General features: G+C 43.5%; 1 long non-coding RNA gene across 1 annotated transcript; it reads left to right on the forward strand.

The window, feature by feature from the left end:
* The first annotated feature begins 1,314 nt into the window (after nucleotides 1–1,314).
* LOC140185215 (uncharacterized) lies at nucleotides 1,315–2,544 on the forward strand. The gene is made up of 2 exons (XR_011882530.1): nucleotides 1,315–1,449; nucleotides 2,387–2,544. It is a non-coding gene; the product is annotated as an uncharacterized lncRNA (long non-coding RNA).
* The last annotated feature ends 7,912 nt before the right edge of the window (nucleotides 2,545–10,456 follow it).

Consider the following 10,456-nt stretch of genomic DNA (forward strand, 5'->3'; position numbering starts at 1 on the left):
TGATCTGGAGGTCCCAAATCTTCCCCAAAAGATTTCTATTTGACTTCTTGAATGTTTGGATAAACATTTCAACTAACCAATTCATTTCTGGGTGGTGGGAACATGATTTGAAATATTTTATGCCAGTTTCCTTTGTGAATAGTCTAAACTCTTCTGACGTGTATTGTGGTCCATTGTCACTAACAAATTGTTCAAAAAAGCTATTTCTGGAGAGGGTAGTTTTCAGAGCGGAGACAGAGCAGAATGGTCGACTTCATTGATATGACCTCTGGTCAATTAGAATGAACATCCACAGGAATCAGAAATATGGAGTTCATGAAGTCAATGAGTACACTTTTCCATGATGAAGACGGCCATTCCCACGGGTGTAACAGTGCCTCAGGGGGTACATTTTGAATTTTACGGCATCCCAAAGAGCTTTTGGCCAAGTCTTCAATTTGTCAATCTATTCCCGGCCATCACACATAAACTCAGGCTGGAGTCTTCATCTTGACTGTACCAGGTGTCTTTCATGCAGATTTTCTAACACTCTAATCAACAGTTTCGAGGGAACTACGAGATCAACACATCAGCGTTCTTTGACATACCAACAGTTGGTCTCAGCTCACTGAGCTCTGGAAACATGGGGTTACCGACGACCTGGCCATACTTGCATGGTGATTTCATAGACTTCTGACAATGCTGGGACATGCCTTGTTTGTCTTTGTGTTTCTGAATGTGTTACTGGGAGCTGATCCAGCAATGAAGTCCCAAAATGTCGGCTGTACTCTTTACCATAGATGTTGCCTGGCCTGCTGAGTTCCTCCAGATTTACAGCATCTACAGATTCTCAGTTGTTTGTCAATTGTTTTTTTTTGTTTGTAAAGAATTAATCTCTGTTGGATCGTATTCAATGTTAAGGTACTGATCTCTTTCTTACAAAGGGGGTTCTGAACCACAATCAATTTTAAAATTCAGCCTCACTAACATCCTGTCCAATTGTATTTCTGAACCCTACCCTCTTACAGAATAGTGTCCTAAAAGGAATTGGGGTTTAGAAATACCCTTCCGAGTCCCCAGTCCTGCCAAATGTCGGCACAAAACGTCGACTGTATTTTTTTTCCATAGGTGCTTTTTGGCCCCCTGAGTTTCTCCAGAATCTTGTGTGGTTGCCTGGATTTCAAATATCAGCAGAATCTCTCTAAGCAGCCTAAGCAAACACAGCAGGCCGGTATCCTAGCAACAGTAAGGACTGCAGACGAGGCAGACAAACAGGTTTGGTAAAACAATGCTGAGGACTGTTGGGGGTTGGGCAGAATACTCCGGGAGAGGGAGGCACAGAATCACAACTTTAAACGGAGCCTGTCCGAGGGTCAAACAGCAGATTCACTTGAGAAAGCCTCAGGACAGGGTGAAACTGTGGAGGCTCTCCCAGTCCATAATTAATAACCCCACCACCTGAACGTACAGGTAACTTTCAACTTTAAAATGAGTTTCTCGAGGAGGAAGATCCGAATAAAGGCGTGGGGTACCTGGATAATAAAGGCGTGGGCCAAAACAAAGTGGCAGGGTGAAGTGATAGGGAATTTCCAGTCATAGATCGACAAACACTTGAGTGATATGTTTCCCACTGTCTGCATAATTACATCCTTACAATGAAGCTGATTGGGTCTTCAAGAAAAGGGGTGACCTCATAGAAATATTTCGAATGTTGAAAGGCATGGACAGAGTGGATGTGGTAAAGTTGTTTCCCATGATGGGGGAGTCTAGTATGAGAGGGCATGACTTAAGGATTGAAGGGTGCCCATTCAGAACAGAAATGCGAAGAATTGTTTTTAGTCAGAGGTTGGTGAATCTATGGAATTTGTTGCCACGGGCAGCAGTGGAGGCCAAGTCATTGGGTGTATTTAAGGCAGAGATTGATAGGTATCTGAGTATCCAGGGCATCAAAGGTTATGGTGAGACAGCGGGGGAGTGGGACTAAATGGGAGAATGGATCAGCTCATGATAAAATGGCGGAGCAGACTCGATGGGCCGAATGGCCAACTTCTGCTCCTTTGTCTTATGGTCTTTAAGAATGCATTTAATGTGTTGGCCTTCACTCGTCGGGGCTTTTATCTCAAGAGCCACAAGATCAGTTGCAGCTCTCTAAAACTCTAAATAGACGATGTTGAGAATTTTGTGTTCAGTTCTGGTCTCCTCCTGATAGGAAAGATATGGAAGTTTCATACAGGGTGGATATGAAATTTACCAGGATATTGTTTCATTTTAGCTGTATGCTGGTGTACGGCTGAATCACGGTAAACTGGAATTTTTAGTTGAAGCGGTCAGGAAAGGCTGTTGGAATGTAAGAGGCCTCACCGTAGACGAGCCATCTCTACATTAACCCTCCTTTCTCCCTCGGCAGATTCCGACACATCTGAATGTGAAGACATTGAATGATTCTGTACCATGGGACCCTGTCCATGTAGCGATGCTGTGGACAAAAGCTTCTGTGATAATGAGCTTGATTGTTGTTACCTGTGAGACTAGGCACAGTCAGCGTGGACGACTGATCATCAGCAGCCATCCTACCATCCTGATGTAAGAGCCACATGACTTGTTTAAATGGTAAAACCACAAAATAAAATGTAAATAAACATAGCTGAAATAATTCCAACTGTTGGTCACTGATTCATGTCGGCTTTACATCGGGCAAATCACCGAGAGAGGACAGAACTGTGGGACCTACTGTTACAGAGCTGCTGCTGACTGTGAACTGAAGCAGGCCATTCAGCCCATCTATCTTGTGCCAATCTACCATGTTGACTAGACCCAATGATCCGATCCGTAACTCTCCAAGCACCTCCCATCCATGTACCTGTGCAGATTACTCCTAAATATACAATATTCAGGAGGGATAGACATGAAAGAAAAGTAGGTGGGGTGGCGTTGCTGGTTAGAGCGGAGATTAACGCGATAGAAAGAAAGGACATAAGCCGGGAAGATGTGGAATCGATATGGGTAGAGCTGCGTAACACTAAGGGGCAGAAAACACTGGTGGGAGTTGTGTACAGGCCACCTAACAGTAGTAGTGAGGTTGGGGATGGTATTAAACAGAAAATTAGAAATGTGTGCAATAAAGGAACAGCAGTTATAATGGGTGACTTCAATCTACATGTAGATTGGGTGAACCAAATTGGTAAAGGTGCTGAGGAAGAGGATTTCTTGGAATGTATGCGGGATGGTTTTTTGAACCAACATGTCGAGGAACCAACTAGAGAGCAGGCCATTCTGGACTGGGTATTGAGCAATGAGGAAGGGTTAATTAGCAATCTTATCGTGAGAGGCCCTTTGGGTAAGAGTGACCATAATATGGTGGAATTCTTCATTAAAATGGAGAGTGACATAGTTAATTCAGAAACAAAGGTTCTGAACTTAAAGAAGGGTAACTTTGAAGGTATGACACGTGAATTACCTAAGATAGATTGGCAAATGACACTTAAAGGGTTGACGGTGGATATGCAATGGCAAGCATTTAAAGATCGCATGGATGAACTACAACAATTGTTCATCCCAGTTTGGCAAAAGAATAAATCAAGGAAGGTAGTGCACCCGTGGCTGACAAAGGAAATTAAGGATAGTATCAATTCCAAAGAAGAAGCATACAGATTAGCCAGAAAAAGTGGCTCACCTGAGGACTGGGAGAAATTCAGTGTTCAGCAGAGGAGGACAAAGGGCTTAATTAGGAAGGGGGAAAAAAGATTATGAGAGAAAACTGGCGGGGAACATAAAAACTGACTGAAAAAGCTTTTATAGATATGTGAAAAGAAAAAGATTGGTTAAGACAAATGTAGGTCCCCTACAGACAGAAACAGGTGAATTGATTATGGGGAGCAAGGACATGGCAGACCAATTGAATAATTACTTTGGTTCAGTCTTCACTAAGGAGGACATAAATAATCTTCCGGAAATAGTAGGGGACAGAGGGTCCAGTGAGATGGAGGAACTGAGGGAAATACATGTTAGTAGGGAAGTGGTGTTAGGTAAATTGAACGGATTAAAGGCAGATAAATCCCCAGGGCCAGATGGTCTGCATCCCAGAGTGCTTAAGGAAGTAGCCCAAGAAATAGTGGATGCATTAGTGATAATTTTTCAAAACTCTTTAGATTCTGGACTAGTTCCTGAGGATTGGAGGGTGGCCAATGTAACCCCACTTTTTAAAAAAGGGAGAGAGAGACCAGGGAATTATAGACCGGTTAGCCTAACATCGGTGGTGGGGAAACTGCTAGAGTCAGTTATCAAAGATGTGATAACTGAACATTTGGAAAGCGGTGAAATCATCGGACAAAGTCAGCATGGACTTGTGAAAGGAAACTCATGTCTGACGAATCTCATAGAATTTTTTGAGGACGCAACTAGTAGAGTGGATAGGGGAGAACCAGTGGATGTGGTATATTTGGATTTTCAAAAGGCTTTTGACAAGGTCCCACACAGGAGATTAGTGTGCAAACTTAAATCACACGGTATTGGGGGTAAGGTATTGATGTGGATAGAGAATTGGTTGGCAGACAGGAAGCAAAGAGTGGGGATAAATGGGACCTTTTCAGAATGGCAAGCAGTGACTAGTGGGGTACCGCAAGGCTCAGTGCTGGGACGCCAGTTGTTTACAATATATATTAATGACTTGGATGAGGGAATTAAATGCAGCATCTCCAAGTTTGCGGATGACACGAAGCTGGGCGACAGTGTTAGCTGTGAGGAGGATGCTAAGAGGATGCAGGGTGACTTGGATAGGTTAGGTGAGTGGTCAAATTCATGGCAGATGAAATTTAATGTGGATAAATGTGAAGTTATCCACTTTGGTGGCAAAAACAGGAAAACAGATTATTATCTGAATGGTGGCTGATTAGGAAAAGGAGAGGTTCAGCGAGACCTGGGTGTCATTATACACCAGTCATTGAAAGTGGGCATGCAGGTAATGCAGGCGGTGAAAAAGGCAAATGGTATGCTGGCATTTATAGCAAGAGGATTCGAGTACAGGAGCAGGGAGGTACTACTGCAGTCATACAAGGCCTTGGTGAGACCACACCTGGAGTATTGTGTGCAGTTTTGGTCCCCTAATCTGAGGAAAGACATCCTTGCCATAGAGGGAGTACAAAGAAGGTTCACCAGATTGATTCCTGGGATGGCAGGACTTCCATATGATGAAAGACTGGATGAACTAGGCTTATACTCGTTGGAATTTAGAAGATTGAGGGGGGATCTGATTGAAACGTATAAAATCCTAAAGGGATTGGACAGGCTAGATGCAGGAAGATTGTTCCCGATGTTGGGGAAGTCCAGAATGAGGGGTCACAGTTTGAGGATAAAGGGGAAGCCTTTTAGGACCAAGATTAGGAAAACTTCTTCACACAGAGAGTGGTGAATCTGTGGAATTCTCTGCCACAGGAAACAGTTGAGGCCAGTTCATTGGCTATATTTAAGAGGGAGTTAGAAATGGCCCTTGTGGCTAAAGGGATCAGGGGGTATGGAGGGAAGGCTAGTGCAGGGTTCTGAGTTGGATGATCAGCCATGATCATGCTGAGTGGCGGTGCAGGCTCGATGGGCTGAATGGCCTACTCCTGCACCTATTTTCTATTAAAAAAAATGTTGAAATCAAATCCATTTTCACCACTTGCCCTGGCAGCTCATTCCACACACTCACTTCCTGAGTGAAGGTTCTCCCTCTCACCTTCCCTTTCAGCATTTTAATAAAAAAAGGCTGAATCGCTTCTCACATTTATGCAACACCTTCAAGCCTCATTTATTGAGCAACAGGACACACCATCATTAATTACCCACAAAGTTAAATTGAAACTACACGTTAGGATATGATGCACCCAACAATGTAGCTACAATCATATTACAAACTAAACAGAATTATCTATCTGTATCCAGTGTACAAACAACATATACACATTTACACATCGCCATCACCAGACATTCAATATTCCGCCATGTCTGTTGGGAAAGGCACCACAAAGCCAACCCGAGCGTATCCACCCAGTGAAAATACACCGGGGAGGACATTGAAATGCATACATTCAACAGAATGACAAGACAATGTCTGTGTGTGTAAGGAGTGTGTTTACCGAGCGCTCTCCATCACAAGCCAAATGGCCGGATTCTGATCGTATGTCTCATGATCTCCTATGGTCAGAGATCCCTCAATGCATTCAATGTTGAACATCCAACATAATTCTTAACAAACAATTTGAGTGAAGTGTTTTCCTTGTTTAAATTCAATGGGACATGGCCATCCCATCGAGGAATACAGTCCTTAATCAGATTTCTGGCTGTGTGTGTGGCAATAGTTTTTCTTTCTGGGATGGCTTCCACCCATCCTGAAAATATGTCCACTATTACTGACACTTATGAATATCCTTGGCACTTTGGTAATGTTGTCCATGTAGATGTAAAAATAGACCAGATGGTGCAGGGGCGCTTACCTGGGGTAGCTTCTCCATGAATCCGGGGAACATCTCTCAACTGTGAGTCAGGCTTGCATCAGGAACTATGGATTTCACCTCCATTGGGAAAATCTGTCAATCACCTTTTGTTCTCGACTGTGTCCTCAGGAGTGTATTAGCTGTGCCAGATGAGGAAGCAGCTCAGCTGGAACTACCAGACTATGAGTATACCACATCTCCAAACCCATTGTCATTTAATAACCCACCATTTTCCATCCAGTATCACTTCTCTTCAGTTGAGCACTGATCCTGCATTTCTTGAATATCTCACACGTTCATCTGTGACACGGTGTTTACTTGGTCTCAGTTATCGGGTTTTCTTCCATTTCTGCGTTTCTCTTTATTCCTTCTCTGCTGCCGTTTTCACAGTTTTGTCCGCAAATGCATTTCCACGGATTTTCACGGTGCGTATTTTAGAGTGACATTTACAATTTAACACTGCGGCTTCTGATGGTAGTGGCTTGATTTCCATAAGTTATCGTGTCCGTTCGCCATTCTTGATTGGAGTTCCTACAGCTGTAAGAAATCCTCTTTGTCTCCATAAATTTCCAAAGTCATGAACCACTTGGAGAGCTTATCGAAGCTCCGTGTAGGTATTAGCCGACCTTCCTTCTGCTGAGCTGCAGGCTTGAAATAAAGCTTTCAAGCCTGTTGAGCCGAGGTACCCGGGCCCATGTTTCCTGTTTATTTTCCGGCACAACAGCCCGACCAGCCATTCTAATTCCTCTCTGAATGGATGAGGAGCAATCAGTGGACAGAACCAGATCTGCTGCAACATCGGATCGAGGTTTTGAGTGCGGACATCATTTGCATGCTGCCTTTTAACCTGTTCCGTCAATGCCCGGATCTGTGTTTATTCCTGACTTATTATCCTTTTTCATCCTGCTCTTTTACCACGCTATGTGTTTTTTTTCTAAATCAGCGAGCTCACGGTTCAAAGTATCGATCAGCATCTGTAACTCAATACGCTTGCGGCTTCGTAGCTCCGTTAAAGTCACCCGTGTCCAAGCTGTCGTTTTAGTTCCCCATCACATCTTTTTGATTTTACAACACAGCGCTTCAACATCACTGACAAGCCTGTTCTCATCAGACTGAGCATCGACAGTACAGTCCCTCCGTAGTTCTTTACCAACTGCGTCAAGGTTAAATGTATCAACTTTATCTGCATCGCTTACGTAAGCGATTAAAATTCCAGTTAAAGTTTCTCTCTCAGCTTTACCCATTGTATTAGTTTTGATCTTAAGGAGCACTCTTCACTTTTAGATGTCATAAATCTGGGAAAACTCATAACCCCGCTGTGACCGTATCTGCCTGATGCAACAGGGCAGGTTGGATAGTGTTGCTCAGTGGGTTTAGAATCATTTGGCAGAGGGATGGGAACCGGAGTGATAGTGCTGAGATGAGGTAGCTTGTTTACCAACAGAGGCAACACTCACATCAAGCTGGAGGAACTCAGCAGGTCAGGCATCATCCGTGGAAACGATCAGTCAAAGTTTCCGGCCGGAACCCTTCATCAGGACTGAAGAGGGAAGGGGCGGAGGCCCTATAAAGAAGGTGGGGGGAGGGTGCGAAGGAGAAGGCTGGAAGGTTCCAGGTGAAAAACCGGTAAGGGGAAAGATAAAGGGGTGGGGGAGTGGAAGCAGGGAGGGGTTAGGCACTGAGCACATTTCAAGGGCAAAAAAGGCAATTTTCAACGTGGTTGGAGGTGATATCAGATGCACGACTACTCTGGCATGGACTGTCAGACATTACGTCCCACAAAGCAAAAACCAACAGTATGAATGGCAGCGATGCTTCGCTACCAGATGAACTCAATGCCTTCTATGCATGCTTTGAACGGGAGAACACAACTACAGCTGTGAAGATCCCTGGTGCACCTGATGACCCTGTGATCTCCGTCTCAGAGGCTGAGTTTAAACTGTCTTTAAGGAGAGTGAACCCTCGCAGGGCAGAAGTTCCTGATGGATTACCTGTAAAGGCTCTGAAAAGCTGAGCTAACCAACTAGCGGGAGTATTCAAGGAGTGAGATATGCCAACTAGTGGAATGGTGCCACAGCAATAACCTGGCACTCAACATCAGAAAGACGGAAGAGCTGATTGGACTTCAGGAAGGGTAAGACGAAGGAGCACATCCCTCAGAGAGGGATCAGAAGTTGAGATAGTGAGCGGCTTCAAGTTTCTGGGTGTCAAGATCTCTGAGGATCTAACCTGGTCCCAACATATTGATGTAGTCATAAAGAAGTCAAGACAACGGCTATACTTTATTAGGAGCTTGAAGAGATTAGGCATGTCAACAAATATACTCAAAAACTTCTACAGATGTACTGTGGTGAGCACTCTGACAGGCTGCATCACTGTCTGGTATGGAGGGACTACTGCACAGGATCGAAAGAAGCTGCAGAGGTTGTAAATCTAGTCAGCTCCATCTTGGACACTAGCCTACAAAGTACTCAAGACATCTTTAGGAAGCAGTGTCTCAGAAAGGCAGTGCCTATTATTAAGGATCTCCAGCACCCAGGACATGCCATTTTCTCATTGTTACCATCAGGTAGGGGCCTGAAGACACACACTGAGTGATTCTCAAACAGCTTCTTCCGCTCTGCCATCCGATTCCTAAGTGGACATTGAACCTGTGAACACTACCTCACTATTTTAAATATACAGTGTTTCTGTTTTTCCACATTAAAAAAAATCTATTCAATATACGTAATACGTCATTTATGACTATATTTTATTTTATTTATTATTATTATTCTCTCTGTGCTAGATTATGCATTTTATTGAACTGCTGCTGCTACGTTAACAAATCTCGCGTCACGTGCTGGTGATAATAAACCTGATTCTGATTCTGATCTCTCTGGAGGGCTGTCACAGGAAAGCAGCATCCATCATCAAGGACCGTCACCACACAAGACATCCTCTACTTTCACTGCTACCGTCAGGAAGAAGCTGTCTGATCCTCAGGACTCACACCACCAAGTTCATGAACAGTTATTACCCCTCAGCCATCAAACCCTTCAACCAGATGCGATAATTTTACACAAATTCTCTCGCACTGTCACTGAACTGTTCCCACACCTTCATGGAATCACTTTCAAGGACTCTTTATTTCATGTCCTTGATACTTATTTCTTATTTGTTTAGTTTCCCTCTTTTGTATTTGCAGTTTGTTGTAATTTGCACATTTTTTACCCATCCTGTTGGGTGCGGTCTTTCACTGACACTGTTATTGTTCTTGGATTTATGGAGTTCACCCACAGAGAGAAAAAAGAATCTCAGGATTGTACATGGCGACGTCCATATACTTCGATAATAACTTCACTTTGTAGATTTTAAATTGTACATTTGAATTTGTGAATGTCTCTCTCAAACACTGGAATGGGTTGTGAGCTCTGAAGGTTCACCACCTGCTAGGTGAATTATTTTGTTCTGATCTGAATGGTCGTCCCATCACTGTGATAAAGTTTTAAGGGAATTGGGGGATTCTCAGATTCCTGTAAATAATGGGTAAGGTTGAGTCTGTGTATTCTGGTTTGAGAACGGCTGCAGTTTGAGCAGCTGTTGTCTCCTGACTTTTCACACCTTTTGGTTTCGTGTTTAAATTTCAACTTTGGGTTAAGTACCAACTATGTCTCTAACTGCAGTATAGATAATGTCTCACATAATTTAAATAATGTCTCACAGCTGCTTCTGTGGAGCAAGATAGGGGTTAGAACTCATACAGACCCACAAAAGACATCTCCGGGTTTTCACACATTTTGGTTTTGACAAAGGGTGGAGATAAGGCAGGACCTTCCTGCCATTCCTTTCCTAATTCCGGTAGAGTCTCTTCTCAAAATTATTAACTTCTGCTGTATTGGAGTAACTGGATTATCCATTGATCAGACTGTTTTTTTTGTATTGAGATGTTAAAGGATCAATCTGTCCTGCTAACATGTAAATGCTGAGTGTCCAGACAAGGGCATGCAGGATGTGAGAATTAATTA

This window comes from Mobula birostris, chromosome 20 (assembly GCF_030028105.1).
Source record: "Mobula birostris isolate sMobBir1 chromosome 20, sMobBir1.hap1, whole genome shotgun sequence".
Classification (NCBI taxonomy): Eukaryota; Metazoa; Chordata; class Chondrichthyes; order Myliobatiformes; family Myliobatidae; genus Mobula; species Mobula birostris.